Below are 14,884 nucleotides of genomic sequence, written 5' to 3'. Positions count from 1 at the left end.
GTCGAAAGCCTTCCGGAAGTCCAGGAAGACTATGTCCACTGCTATCCCTGCATCTAATGATCTGGTCCTAAAAGGCCACCAGGTTGGTCTGACAGGACCTGCCACGGATGAACCCGTGTTGGTTGCCCCCTGCTGGTCCCTCCTGGATGTGCGCCAGAATAATTTTCTCAAACAGCTTGCCTGGGATTGAGGTAAGACTAACTGGCCTATAGTTTCCTGGGTCCTCCTTCTTCCCCTTTTTTGAAGATGGGAACCACATTGGCCCTCTTCCAATCCTCTGGCACCACACCAGAGCACCACGAGAGCTTGTAAAGCCAGGCCAGGGGTCCTGCAATGAACTCAGGCAATTCTCCTTCCCTCCCATTCCCCCAGAGACAGGGGGAGCTCCAGAGTCATTCCTGACCTGCTCCAACCAGGCTTCACGGGGAGCTGGGCTCAGCTGCGACAGTGGCAGCAGCAGGAGGGTTTCCCCACCCTGCCCAGTCCCCCCACATATTGCCTCCCAGCCCGAGAGCAGATGAAGCGGCGGAAGAACCTGTCTTCCACTGTTGCTGTCCCCATCTGAGCCTTGATCTCTGCATAACTACTCCCTATGCACCTGACTGCAGCAAGCCAAGAGCATCCAGGACAGCAGCAGTGCCAGGTGGGATTCCCCTTCCAATGCACAGAGATGTAAGTAGAGAGGGAAGCAGGGTGGAAATGGGAGGGGAAGGGAGGTGCCACATAGCAGAGGGAAGGGAGAGGGTGCCAAGAGTGGGAAGGGGAGATTTTTACCGATTTGGGGACTTTAAAAAAAGTCTCTGGCTGATGCTCCCATGCCACAGGCTACCTGCCCTATGGAGAAGGAGACTGGGAGCAACAGAATCCTGTGTAGCACTGGTTGCTGCTCCCACACCCCGTTTTTAAATCCTGGACCCACACAGCAGCTTTCAGCTGAAAATTGTGTCATACTTGGTTGTCATTCATGGTCTTAGCTTTAAAATGCTTCTCAGAGTCCCCATGTGACAGGTGATAACACCAAGGCAGGAAGTATTTAAGTGACTTACTTCATGTAAGCAAGACAGCAAGGACTAGACCTATGGGGCCCTTGGAGCAGGGGCCTAGAGATAACCACTATGCTATATTCCCTCTGAGTCACAAATGCAGTGATCTTAGGCTGCTGCTCTCTCCACCAGGCCACAGCCTCCACTAAGCATGACATGCAACAGTTACCTCTATTGGCTAGTCACATGAAGTATGACTGTGCAGTAAAATCACAAACGAAAAGCTTGGTTGGAAAACAAAATTAAATAAAAGGGAAGTGCTTATGTACATTTTTCTCCAGAACTCTTCAAGCATCTTTTTCAAATGTTCAGAAATCAGCTACATCAATAGCCAAAAACTGTATACCAATATAACTATACACTTGGGGATCTGCTTTAACCAATTTCAATAAATTGGAAGGAACACAGAACTAGAAAGGACCTTTATGGTCACCAACTCCTGCCCTCTGCTACTACGGGCATGATATCATGCTATTGTTCTCATAAATGTCTCATCTCAGAGTTAGTTGGGTTGTCTGCCCCCACTCCTCCCCTCATGCACAGACAGTGTATTGCTATCCCCTGGTGCTCTAAACTCATTGCCTGGGCCTCAAAGTCATGGGACTGGCTTAGAAATCATGAGATTTTAGAAACAACAGAAGAATATTAGGCTTTTTTCCTTTGTGACTTTGTCTGAAGATCTTCGCTGCAATCAGAACAGCTAGAAATTCATTTTGTTTTTAGCTGGATGTTGAGATTCTCTTGTAAGCGCATGACTCCAGAAGTTAAGTCAAAAACAGAACAAAACTGCTAAATACCATATGACTGCAATAAAGCCATAGGATTTTGGAAAAAACTAAGGTCTCCTCAGTAAGGTCTGCAGAACAGCACCTGTCTTTGTTTTGCAACAGCTCTGAGTCTGTTATCAATGCTCAGCAATCCGCAGTAATGCTGTCTCACCAAAACACTCCCCGAAAGCAGTAGAGAGAGCAGCGGAAAGGAAAAGTGATGAAGGGTCATTGAAACTTTCCAAGGCAGGAACCATTCACCAACATGCATCTGCAGTTCCCAAGCACATGAGCCTAACCTGTGCTTCATCCAGTATTAAATAGTGGAGTGGTTATACTACACTTGCATCAGGCCCAGTCTGTCCACATGTCACAAGCAGAATGTAACAGCTGCTGCCCTTTCTGAAACATTCCCCTTTTAAAAGGGCTCCAAAGTGATGACTGACATGTCAATTTACACTTATATGCTTATTTACCAGGCCTGGATTTAGGATTCTGGGTTTTTGCTGGGAGGAAATCACCTTAGCGTAGGGGTGGGCATTCTATCTGGTTTGCAGGACCCCTAAAAAATTTAGAAAATTAATATTTACCTGCCCCCAGCTGCCTGCCATGCAGCCCTCAATGGCTTGCCAAAACTCAGTAAGCAGCCCTCCGCCTGAAATAATTGCCCGCCCTGATCCAGTCCTCAGAGTGCCTGATGGGAGCCTTTACGCTGACTCCATTCAGAGTGCTCAACCTCCGGCCCATGGGCCAAATGTGGCCCATGAAGCCATTGCATATGGCTTGCAGGGCTTCCCATGGGTCAGGAAATTTGGCAGCAGCCATTAATACAGCCACCCTCCCTCTGCCAAATGCCCAGACGCCAAGCATCCGGTTGGAGCCAAGCCACACCCTTTCTTTTTATGGGTGTGGCCTTTTCCCCATGGGACTGAGTTGGGGCCAGGTTATGCTCAGTTTCTCCCCCTGTGGGCCCAGGCTCAAGCCCCTCTCCAAGTGGCACCACCCTGCAGTCAGACCAGGTACTGCCCATCTGGTCCTCTGGGGAAAATGGTTGAGCATGACCACCACTGGATTAAGCCATAAATCTACAAAGGAAAGAGACTGGCACATGCAGAGATCTCACCAGTTCTGTATGGCCATACATAAGCAGGCACCACCAAGTAGTGACAATCATCCAGGAGCTTTCAGTCTCAACTCCATGCCAGGTACCAGGTTGTATTCCGCAATCAGCACTAGCAAGTAGTGCCTGGGAACACATACTCACAATCCTGGAGGCAAATTCGTAACAGGCTTAGCCAGGCTAGAGCCTTTTCCATGCAGCAAGTGATATTAAAGGTAAAAGGAAGCCACATATACCCAACTCTGACAAAGCAAACTGTACTTAGAAATAAGTTAGCGAAGATGAAGCTGGGCAAAGGTCTCAAAGGGGAGCAGGGCTTCCTCTCAGCTGGTGTGCCCTGTAAGCAAAAGAAGACCTGGGCCATGTGCATGATTCACAGTGGCTGGAGGCTACTGGCCTTTCATCCAAGTCAAATCCCAGCTGAAGTGGCAATGGAAAATAAATAATGGTCACATCCAGGTGCTGAGTGGGCACCTGGCCACATCCCTTAATCAACGGTTTTGTTAGACTACAGCTGATGACCTCAGCTAAGGCAGGCCCAGGCGCAGGAAGGTAGGGACTGCAGATTCAAATGAAGAGATACGAGTATAGCCGAGTCACAGAGGGCAAGGCTGGGATAGTATGGGGCTATAAACACACCGGGGCATCCGCAGAGTGGTGTCAAGCAGCCCTGGGCTAAAATAAAAGAGCAAGCTAATGGACTGAGCAAAAGATTTCCAGCAATTTTTAGCTCCGTGCAAGATAGCTTCACTGCACTGGACTCAGCCTCTCCCATACGCAAGAGAGATGAGCAGCACAGCGAGGGATTTGGGTGGGAGTTATACTTTTCACACTTGGCCCCAAATATTAATTAACTGATGTTTTCATTACACAGGCACAAGTACCCACAAAACTGAGAAATACTAGTCCCTGAAATAGAGCTCTGAATCGGTGTGTGCTCCCCATGCTACAACTGGAAAGCTCAGGCATGGGTGGGATATTACCTTGATACAGGAAGGTGGTTAGCCACATTAGTGTTAAGTCAGGGAGAAGGTAAGGCAACTATATGAAGGTAAGCTATTCATAGCATCTTGCAAAGAAGGAGCAGGCCATGCCATTACTTTCCCAAGCCATAAATTATGCTGCTGAATGATCTTCACTGGTAGCACTGTCACTCAGCACAGCCCTAGCAAATGCCCTCTCCTCTCATATCTCATCAGGATGCTTCTCTTTTGCCATGTACTTAATGAGCTTAACAGCTGCATCTTGGCCTGGATTAAGAACCGTGTATAAAATAAAAATCTGCAGGGCATGGACAGGAGGCCAAAGGCAGTGCAAAGAGCAGGGTGAGTCCCAGCACAATTTCTGCTGGCCAGTTACAGTGGGAGACACGAGTTACTGAACAAGCAAAGACCCACCAAACTCATTTTACACAAAGATGTTGTGCAACTGTCCAAGAGGAAGCTCAAGGACCAAGTGAGCCTGGACTATAACCAGTGGTCTCAAGGAAGAGTCCTCCATCCTCCTTCCCAAGTCCCTGCACTTTCCAACAGCAGAGGCTATGCACAGCCTCCAGTCAAGCCTGTCTGTTCATCTGAGCCAATGGAGCAATTTAATCTGACACAGACTGATACGCACCCTGCCTGATGCCATGGCTTTTGCAATAACTCAGCAATAGCTCCTCGACACCATTGCAATGCACTGACCCGGCATGAGAAGCAGAGGCCAGGGGACGGCAAAAATACTTGCTAGGGAACGGGACCCATAAAATATGCACCTGTTGCTAAACAGTGGCCAAGGTTTATGTCAAACTGTTGCAAATATTCTACCTCAACCCTGCCTGACCTTCTCAATCATGTTTGAGGAGGGAACCTACAACCATTAAGTGCTACTTGATCCTCCGCTAATGCAGCAATTATGAAAGGACGATGGAGCTTGCCTGAGTACTTGTCAATGGGATAAACACCTTTACTAGGGGAGGGAGCTGTTGAAGAGGTGCACGTTCCTGTTACAGTCAGGCTTTCCTTTCCTGGGAGGCTCATGGGGGTCATTAGACCACCACATTTTTACTAGGCTTGTTTAAAGGGAAACATGAGTAGGGGTCAGGGCACTTCTTCTGCAGGGGACTCCAGCTGAACAAACGCAAAGTAAATAGCATGTCCCTGCTTCTTCCACCGACCCCAGGAAGTAGCGTACACAGCATGGAAGGAATTACTATGCAGCACTGTCAGCAATGGACACTTAGCTACACCAATGTACAGCAGGTCCCTGACATCAGAGAACGAGGGACATGGCTTACTTGCAGAAGCAAAGCCACACCAATCCTCTACATACAACAGAATCATAGAAAGTTAGGGTTGGAAGAGACCTCAGGAGGTCACATCTAGTCCAACCCCCTGATGAAAGCAGGACCAGCCCCAAATAGACCATTCCAGCCAGGGCTCTGTCTAGCCAAGTTTTGAAACCCCCCAAGATTGAAGCTTCCACCACCTCTCTGGGTAACCTGTCCCAGTGTTTTACTACCTTCCCAGTGAGAAAATTCTTCCTAGTATCAAACCTAAACGTCCTTTGCTGCAACTTGAGATCCTTGCTCCTTGTTCTGTCATCTGTCACCGCTGAGAATAGTCTCACTCCATCCTCTTTCGAACCCCCCTTCAAGTAGCTGAAGACTGCTATTAAGTCTCCTCTCAGTCTCCTCTACTCTAGACTAAATAAGCCCAGTTCCCCCACTCTTTCCTCATAAGCCATGTCCCCCAGCCCCCTCACCATTTTTGTCGCTCTCTGCTGGACTTTCTCCAGTTTGTCCATATCCTTTCTGTAGTGGGGGCCCAAAACTGAACACAGTACTCCAGGTGTGGCCCCACCAGTGCTGAATAGAGGGGCATAAAACCCAAACTCATCTGGAGACAGGCCTGCTCTACAACAGGCCAAACTAAGGAATTCCCTGCCCCAAAGAGTCAGAAGCTGGCCACATGTGGCACAGATCCTGGATTGGCTGCAATGGGCAGCAATGGGCACCACGTGCAGCGTGGGTCCTGTGATGAATGCCGCACGCAGTGCCTGCAGTGGCTGGTCCAGGATTCCTGCTAGACGTGGCACCTGCCCTGGCTGCTTTGGGCTGCACATGGTACTGGTTATAGCTGGTCCAGGATTCATGCCACACACAGCTCAGTCCCAGACTAGGCAGCTGGCAGGAGAAGGGAGAGTGGCAGATGCCACATTAAGCATGGGTCCTGAAGCCATATGTAACGTGTGCCGCAGGTGCCATATGTAATGTGCACCCTGGCCCTATGTGCAGAGCTGGTCCAGCGGTGTAAAGGTCAACTCAGACCAGAGGCAGCACCAGCAGCTGGTTAAAGAGGCTCCACAGACCAGATCTGGCCCATGAGCCATGTCTCTAACACTCCTGGTTTATTGAACAGTTGTTTTTTTCAACCATGGTGACATATATTCACTTTTAACAAAGGAAGATAAGTATCTGTCCAAACTTGCTCTTCTTTTTTAGTGCAACCCCTATATTCAGGCTGGGAGTTATAACTCCCAAATCATGAACTCTCTAAGCCTATGGACATCAATAGACTAGAAAGCCCTAGAGTTCTCAGCTAGTGATGGGAAAATTGATGCCCCCTTGATTCCTTGTGTGCTGACCGCCACCAGACAGCATGGTCAGACACAGAAAGGTGTGGAAGAGCTGTGGGACTCACCAGTTTAAAGAGGTGATGAGCAGCAGGTGCTAAGGTCAGGGCAGCATCAGCCATCAAAGATTTTCACAGCAAGAGGGAATGTCTGAAAGTCCATGAGGAGCTTCACAGTTGAAGGGTGGCAAGAGACAAGGAACATAACCAATATCATTATGTGCAGAAGGGACTTGTATGGCATGGAGAGAGAGAGAGAGAGGTGAAATGATATGGGCAAAATGATCTATTTGGCAGCAATGAAGCCAAACCAAAGGATGGAAGGGAAGAGGGATTCCAAACATGAAGGAACGCACGGGGGAGGAGAGGGGTGGAGCCCTCATGTCCATGCCCCCAGATCATTTTTAAAGAGCGCGAGGAATTGTTTTTAATTCTATTTTTAATGCAACCCACATGTGGCATGTGATCACCAGACACCGCGGTCCCTGGCAGGACAGTTTGTCACCACACCCCCTTTTCTCCAGAAAGATTAGCAACAAGAAGATGAAATCACAAAGGTGTGATTATTTTCAGGAAAAAGTTTCACTCCCTTTGGGAGCGAGTCTGATCCAAGCCAAACTGTGTGCAGGCACATTCAAATTCAGTGCAATACCTCAGTGACAGGGGCTGGGGTAACGCACCTTGATGCCTAATTCATCATAGCCCCCTACTCCATGATGTCATTTGTACTTGTGCAAAACCATGCCAATCCGACATGATGGCACAATCCACTTATTTTGCACTGGTTGCAATCAAGTGCACAAGGCGCAGGGTAATAGAGAACTAGGCCCAAACTGTACCCATCTTCCTTGTCTGAATCTCAAAGCATTTGCAAGGCTGATCAATGCCACAGCCCTCATCTTACAGCAGGGGAAACAGAGGCAAAGAAGTGCCTAACATGACCCCAAGGTCATGAAGGAAGGCACTGACAATATAGTACTAGAAGAGGTATCTTGGGCCATTGAATCCAGTTCCCTACAATGGCAGAAATCATGTACCCAAGGAATCCCCCAAATTACTTCAAGTCCCCCCCCACCCCACTATTATAAAGCAGAATCCTGAAGCACCAAGAACACTATAACGAGGGTTGGCAAGCCAATCAGCTGACCAGTCACAGCGCAGACTGCCCAATTGACCACCTATTATTTGACAACAGGCAAAAAAAACCAACCTGTAAAACATTCCATGAAGACAAGAATGCCCTGGAATATGTGGTGGCCCCCTTTTTATTGCATCATGGCATCATTTGTTAGCAAAGTCAGGAAGACTCTTCACCTTGCCCCTTGGTCCTGCAGGATACAGGGGACGCACAAACGCAGACACACACACACACACACACACACACTCTACTTAGAAGCATGGGAAGGCAAAAAGTCCCACAATCCAGGCCATTCTGGCCTAAGGGTCAAATTCTTCCAAGCCCTCAGATTTGGTGATCACCATAACCTTGAGCAGAAGAGCGAGACCCACTAGCCAGGAACTTCTGGGGTTTCTAAGTACCAACAGCAGCCAACACCCCAGTGCATTACTGGAAGGTGATAAAAAAGCTCCACAGGAGCCAGGAAGGTTCATGAAAGGAAAAAAAATCCTTCCAGGTTTGCACAATAATAATAAGCATAAAGATCTTTAGATACATCATAATAAGCCTGTGCTTGCCAAGCAGAGACACTTCCTCAGAAACTATTTGCTTTTTGTGGGAAAATAAGGGAATCCTGACTGCACCCCACCCCATCCCCTCCTGTCTTGGCTAAAGGGTAATTTTGTTTTAGGAGTCCTGTGTTAAAATATTAGCAACAAATGCTACCTAAAGTGCTGCAGGAGCTACAGGCAAGAATTGCTTCATTTCCAATGAAACGTAGCAGCTGTTTAGTAGCAGTCTGGTTTGACAGGTCAGGGGTAGAAAAATCCCATAGCCAAGTGAAAAGTAGGGGAATTCAAAGCAGTTAAAAAGCAACTGTCCAAGTTAGAAATGGGCCAAGATATCTGGCCCCAACACCCACAGTGTTGCAAAAGTGCTAAGGAAATCTTTCATGACCATAAGGCTTTTCTCTTAATACAGGGGTTTTCACCTGGGGGTACTTGGGATGGCCTCAGGGGGTACTTGTTAGCAGGCTCTGCCATCGCCACCACCACACCAATCAGCCGCTGGGGGAACTCCACCCCGCTCGTCAACTGGCTGCTGGGGGCCCCCCTCCCCCTGCTTGTCAACCAGCTATCAGGAGTACAACTGATCCAAAAAAGTTGAAAACCCCTATCTTAATACAACTCAAAGGGTGGTAACTTCTGGCAGTACCATTCCCCTTGGAGCAAGGTTGCAGTATTGCCCTTGCCTTCAAACTGAAAGAAGAGCATCCCTACTGAAATCCCCAATCCAAGTACCAACCTTGACCTTACAGGCTTCACTTTAAACTCGGTGTGTTCCTGCACCAAGCCCAGCACATGCCCAAAAGAGGCAGCACATTAGTTGGACCCAGCTCATCAGACATCTGTATAGATCAGGCACTTTAGCAGGGCTTTTTTGCTGCTTTTATCTAACAGCTGATTGAATCAGCTTTAGCTCAAGCACCAAAAAGCCCTGCTGAAGCACCCGGTCTATACAGATGCTGCAGAGCTGGGTTGAAGTAATATGCTGCTTCTTCTGGTAAAGTGCAGTTGGCTGGTTTTTTTAATGTCTACAAGCAGCCACAGGATCCGACATATTTCAGCCTAGATCCCATAGTGAACAACTGCCTGGGACAGTGATGAAGGAATCCACTCCCAGTGTCTCCACAGCAGGGCATAACTAACCATCCAGCACCAGGAGAAGTTGCCACCCTCTTCCTCTATGCAAGACACAGGCTGCTCCTGGAGAACATATACCAGGGTCAATAGATGGCTCAAGATGGTAGGGTGCAAAACTAGGCACTGCAATGACTGGGAACTTCATAAAATAGCTAGGCTTTTGCACCATCTGTTGTAGACGGTGGGTGGGAAATCCCAGGTCTAGTGGGCTGGTCTTCTGTTCTAATATCATGGAGAAAGAGCACAGATTAGATATATGCAATGCCTATACTTGCCCCAGCTCCCAAACATATAGGTCCCATATGTAAAAGCACTGTATGCAGCTTTTTCTATGTATTTTTGCATTTAGTGTATTTGGACCACATTGGAACCTGGACCAAGAATGACTTTATCAGACGGAAAACAGGTCTGCTGTGCTCTTCATCCCTTATGCAGGCTGAGTGGCTCTCCTCAGATGAACCACTCCACTGAGCTCAGTAAGGAGACAGCACAGACCCATAGCTAGGGCACAGGATTGAGACTCAGCATCCCTGTGAATCTTGAACAAGTCTTTGTTTCCCAATCAATGGACTGAAAATAATTAAGTTGATCTGCCTTCCACAAAATAGTTTGAGATCACTGGATGAAAACTATCCATTCCAGTGCTAAATACCATCCACGGAAAAGCAGTGCTCTCAAGTCTTGAAGGCCATGGTGAACGCCTGCTGTGCAGTATCTACCTCGCTCTCCTGGAAAGATGGGTGCAGCCTGCACTATGGGCTCTCCCCATCACTGCACTCTAGCAGCCTTACCAAGTGAACTAGCAAGCCGTGCAGCTGCCAGCCTTGAAACCCAACACTGAATTTCAAGATTTACATTTTTTTTATGGCTGTTACATTAATGGTTATTCACTGCCTCATGCACATCCCTGGGGAGCCCAGACCTGACAGAAGATCCTTTATATTGGCTGTTTTTTCTGTGCATAGCTAAATGCCACATACTAACACCGTATCTCCCTTAGACCAGCATGATGGGAAAACCATGTCAATCTCCATGCCACATGCAGTCACCAGCTGCTCCTGCCATTGATTGATGACATTTAATCACTAAAGGATGCTAAGTAACCTTTAAAACAATACGTGGGCTTCAACATCTCAGTCTTTCCTGCTATGATCTCAGAGGGCTTTCAGAAGCAGTAAATCATGCTCAAAGCAGCCCTGCAACACAACCCCATACTTTTCAAATGAGGAAATTGAAGAATGAAGCAATTAAACAACTTTGTGTAAAAAGTGAAATGAGAATCCCAGCCCCCTAATCAAGCAAACAGCCCCTTCCTGACCTGAGAACAGGATCAAAAATCCTGACTACAGGCACTCAACACTAAACACACTGCCTTGAAAGAAATGACTGTCTCGTGAGTTGGTAATTTTGGAAGTACTGGCTCCATAGTTAAAGTTTTGTCACTCACCCCCATCACCAAACCTCATTGTGTAAAGTTTTACTTAGCATACATTTTGGCAGCAGAGGCAAGAGAATAGCCTTCAGCACCCAACAAGGAGGTCTGGAGCTCCTTGAAGGGGCAGAGAAGGGGCACATGCTGGCCATGGAAGCCCATGGAAAGGACCACCAGCGTAGATATGTGCCCAGGGAGCAGCTCTTACAAGGATATCACAGGAGTTGGCAACCAGAGGTATAACGCACAAGTCCTATAATTTAAGCATTCCCAATAGTTTAGGATTTCTACCTATACTAGTAATCACACTGCAATTCTGACCTCAACCACTGGATGCTGCCAACTATAGCAGTTCGAGCTGCAGCTAGCAGAGGCTGTGGCAGGACTTGTAGCTTAGGGCAGCATTTCTCAACCCGTGGGTCACGACCCAAAAGTAGGTCACAAAAATATATGAAAGGGTTGCAGACAAACTTTAAAAATGGATCAACAGACTTTAAAAATGGATTCTCCTTTAAAGGAGAAAAACATGAGAAACCGCAGGTTAAACTGCTTGTCTGAAGGGTTTTTAAACCTGAAAGCTAGCTAAGAAGAATTTTTCCAACTCTTTGAGTTGGTCTTATAAAAGATATCAGATTTACCTAAAGAACCTTGTCTGTCTGTATAGATCAGGTGATTCAGCAGGGCTTTTTTGGTGCTTTTAGCTAAAGCAGATTCAATCAGCTATTAGAAAAAAAGCACCAAAAGGGCCCCACTAAAGCACCTGGTTCTTCAGGGGAGCCAGGTCCAAGTAACATAACTGCCTCTTCTGGGCATATGCTGGGCTTGGTGCAGGAGCACACCAGGTCTGAAGTAAAGCGTGGCTTTTTTCTTTTTTAACATCCGCGTGCAGCCTTTAAAATGAGTAGAGGCTGTGTGAATGTCTCACGTATGGTTCTGTCAGTTCTCCTCAATCCTCATGTCTTTCCTCCCAGCTCACGCACCTGTGCGTACACACACGCGCACTCACAAAAACACTCAGGCCCATGCACATTTCAGCTGATTCACTTTGGTTGCTATTTGCAATTCCAAGCCCTGCCAGGTCAGAAACAGATAATCATGCCCAGGCACACAGACTGAGCCCTACTGTGAAATGCTATCATGACTGCTCCTCTCCATAACGTTTGGATGGTGACAGCTCCAGGATGCAGTGTGTTAACTCTGGCAACACCTGGATTGCATCCAAGCCAATAGATTTGGATGCAATTTGAAGGCCTGTCAAGTGCCATGCCAAGTCCAGCCTTCTCTGTACCTGAACAGCACTAACCCTGCTGCATTTAGTAGGTGACTCAATGGGAGAAATGAGATCACAATTTTGGTGACAGCAAGAGATGGAGAAGAAAAGTAGGACAGTTGGGGGATCAAGGCTCTTGGGTTCTCTCTCTGATTCTGGGTGAAAGAGCTTGTTACACTGAATCAAGGGTGTAAAGAGCCAGGAGTCCTTTCTACTCCCACATCTGGGAGAAGATTGGGGTCCATCTGATATAACAGGTGGGTTGGAAAGCATGAAAAGAAACAAAAATAACTTGACAATCACTGCACGCTTCGCTCTTCACACAGAGCAGACCCAGCCACTCCACCCCAGTTCTGCCTATGCATCATGATCGTGACCTGCAATGTCCCATAACACAACCCCAGAGCCCACACACAGCTCTTCCCATGCACCTTACTGCTGCCCCCTAGCCTCCCATTCCCTGCTACTGCAGCCCTGGATTTCCCACAAGCTGGTGCTCTGACAACTCCTGACCCCCTAACCCCGACCAGCACCTCAGAGCTAAAGGATAGCTCCTTTCTAATGAGTGAGTAGCAGTTACTAGAGCTGGCCATTAGGAAAGAATTCAAGTCACACAGTTCAAGATAACACCTGATGTTTCTCAGCCTTGATGAAGAAAGGCACCAAAGAACAAATGTAACATCTTCCTGATCCTGAGAGACAGGATATAACAACTCATGTTAAAACACTGTGCAGGGCACGCGATCACAGCTGCTTCTCCCTTGCAAAGAGATGAGAAGAAGCCTCCACATTCCAGTGTGCAGCATACAGAACAGAAAAAGACCTGGTTTCATAAGTGGTACAACAAGGGTATAGCACTGCCAGCTCTCTACTGGGGGGTTTTCATAAAACATCCGTAAGACAAGGGAGCAAGGCAAGAATTCAGTGTTTATAAAAAAAAAAAAAAAAGCATACATGCTAAGCCCTGGTGGCAGTGGAAAAACACCTTAAAAATGCAACTCCAAAGCACCCAAGAGAGTCAGAAACAACAAGATAAAAGCACCCACTTTTTAAATGTCATAATTTTGATACTACTGGTGTTACCAACTGCATAGAACGCAATGAAAAAAATCACCCTGAACAGGACTCACTAGAATATCAGGAGCGCTACAAACAGCACACTGCTCATTCCCCATATGAATATTAGTATCTTAATGGTGACCCTTTAAATTTGACTGTTTCCTTTCACAACCTCCACCTTGAGCATTTTTAGGCAAACACCCAAGTGGCAGCAAAACTCTGAACAGTACACAATGCTTTAACTCCTACGTGTGAACTTCAGATTGTCCAAGCAAATACCAGCCACCTGGCATTGTAATACTTGGTGATAAACCCATTTCGAGGGAAAGAAGACAAAGTGCTATAAATTGACTGCCTCAACGCCAGTGAGAAAGAGAATGGTTTTGAGAAGCAGAGATGCATGGACAGGGTGTGATGCCATCCCAGGCTGGGAAGCTTTGTAGTACTCAGTGGGCACATCTACATGTTCTTTAATGTGCCCTAATTACAGCACATTAAGTTTAGTATCTATAATGACAGGTACTAACTTAATGCGCCCTAATCGGCACTACTGCATTTTAGCACTGATGAACACTTTTTTAGTGACGTTAATACACATTAGACCAGGGGTTGTCAAGCGGGGGTACTTGGGAAGGTCCCAGTGGGTATGCAGCTGCGGCACAAAGAAGTGGGGGTACTTGGGAAGCACCACCGCTGTCTTGGCTGTTGGGGGATCCCCCTGCCCCACTCCACATCTAGAAGGGGGCACCCAACAGGAGGAGTACCCACCAGAAGGGGGACTCGACTTTAAAAAGATTAAAAACCCCTGCATTAGACTAAATCTACCACGCATTATCACAGGCTTTGCCTGCTGTGCTAATGCTCAGTAGATTTAGTCCAATGCACTCAAAGCATCTCATGTAGATGTGCCCGGTGTTCTTTAGATCGACAGTGCTAAGCATCATCACCATGGGCAAGTGGCGCCACCTTGACTGGTGGCCCGCCCCCCAGCCAATCTTGCCGACTGGGAGCAGGGGGTTCCCCGCGGCCAATCTTGCTGACCAGGAAGTGGCCGCATCACTCCTGGGAAGTGGCCGTGGCTCTCCCACTCCCCGGCCAGCGCCAGCAGGAGGAGCACCAGCGCTCCCCGATGTCCATCACCTAAGTGGGGAGTGCAGCCTGTCAGGGGGTGCACCAGCACTCTCAGGGGGTGTACGTGCACCCCCGTGCACCACCTACGCATTGCCACAGTGACAAAAAATCACGTGCTCGAACGGGTTGTTTTCTGCTGAGCAATTCCACCGGCCAGAAAAATGTGAATGGCTTAACCTCCCAACCCCAAAACCCAGCTCTTGTATTTTGGTACACAAAGCTAGCCTGAGGAAACTCTCCGAGTTCAAAGCAGCCGGACTCAAACTTGGAAATATTTAGAAGAAAAAGACAGAAAGATCTCCTCCATTGGAAGCACCTATTATGCTCACACCTCAAACATTTCTCCCGCTTGCTCCTCTGGGAGCAGAACAGAAGTCTGCGAACACCACCTAAGGCTCAAATGCCGCGAACCATTTTCTTCCAAGGTATTTCCTACGTGGGGAAAGTCACTCGTTTAAGTTACAGAGAATGACAAACTGGTCCACTGCCAGGAGCACCGCACCTCTGTCACTTTGGGACCGCCAGGGATCCCCTAGTCCAGCGCAAACGTCTCAACCTTGTCTGTCCCATTTGCAAACACCGGTGACCAGCCCCGCCCCCGCTCTTGGGACCCGCCCTTGGCGGTTGG

General features: G+C 47.8%; 1 protein-coding gene across 3 annotated transcripts in view; it reads right to left on the bottom strand.

Annotated features, from left to right (window-relative positions):
• LOC109317576 (glutamate 5-kinase-like) overlaps positions 1 to 14,884 on the bottom strand; it is a 36,979-nt gene that overhangs the window by 21,629 nt on the left and 466 nt on the right. The window lies entirely within an intron of this gene.

This window comes from Crocodylus porosus, unplaced genomic scaffold (genome assembly GCF_001723895.1).
Source record: "Crocodylus porosus isolate Cpor-Errol unplaced genomic scaffold, CroPor_comp1, whole genome shotgun sequence".
NCBI lineage: Eukaryota > Metazoa > Chordata > Crocodylia > Crocodylidae > Crocodylus > Crocodylus porosus.
Note: the sequence above shows the minus strand (reverse complement) of the source record. Positions and strands in the feature narration are given on the sequence as shown.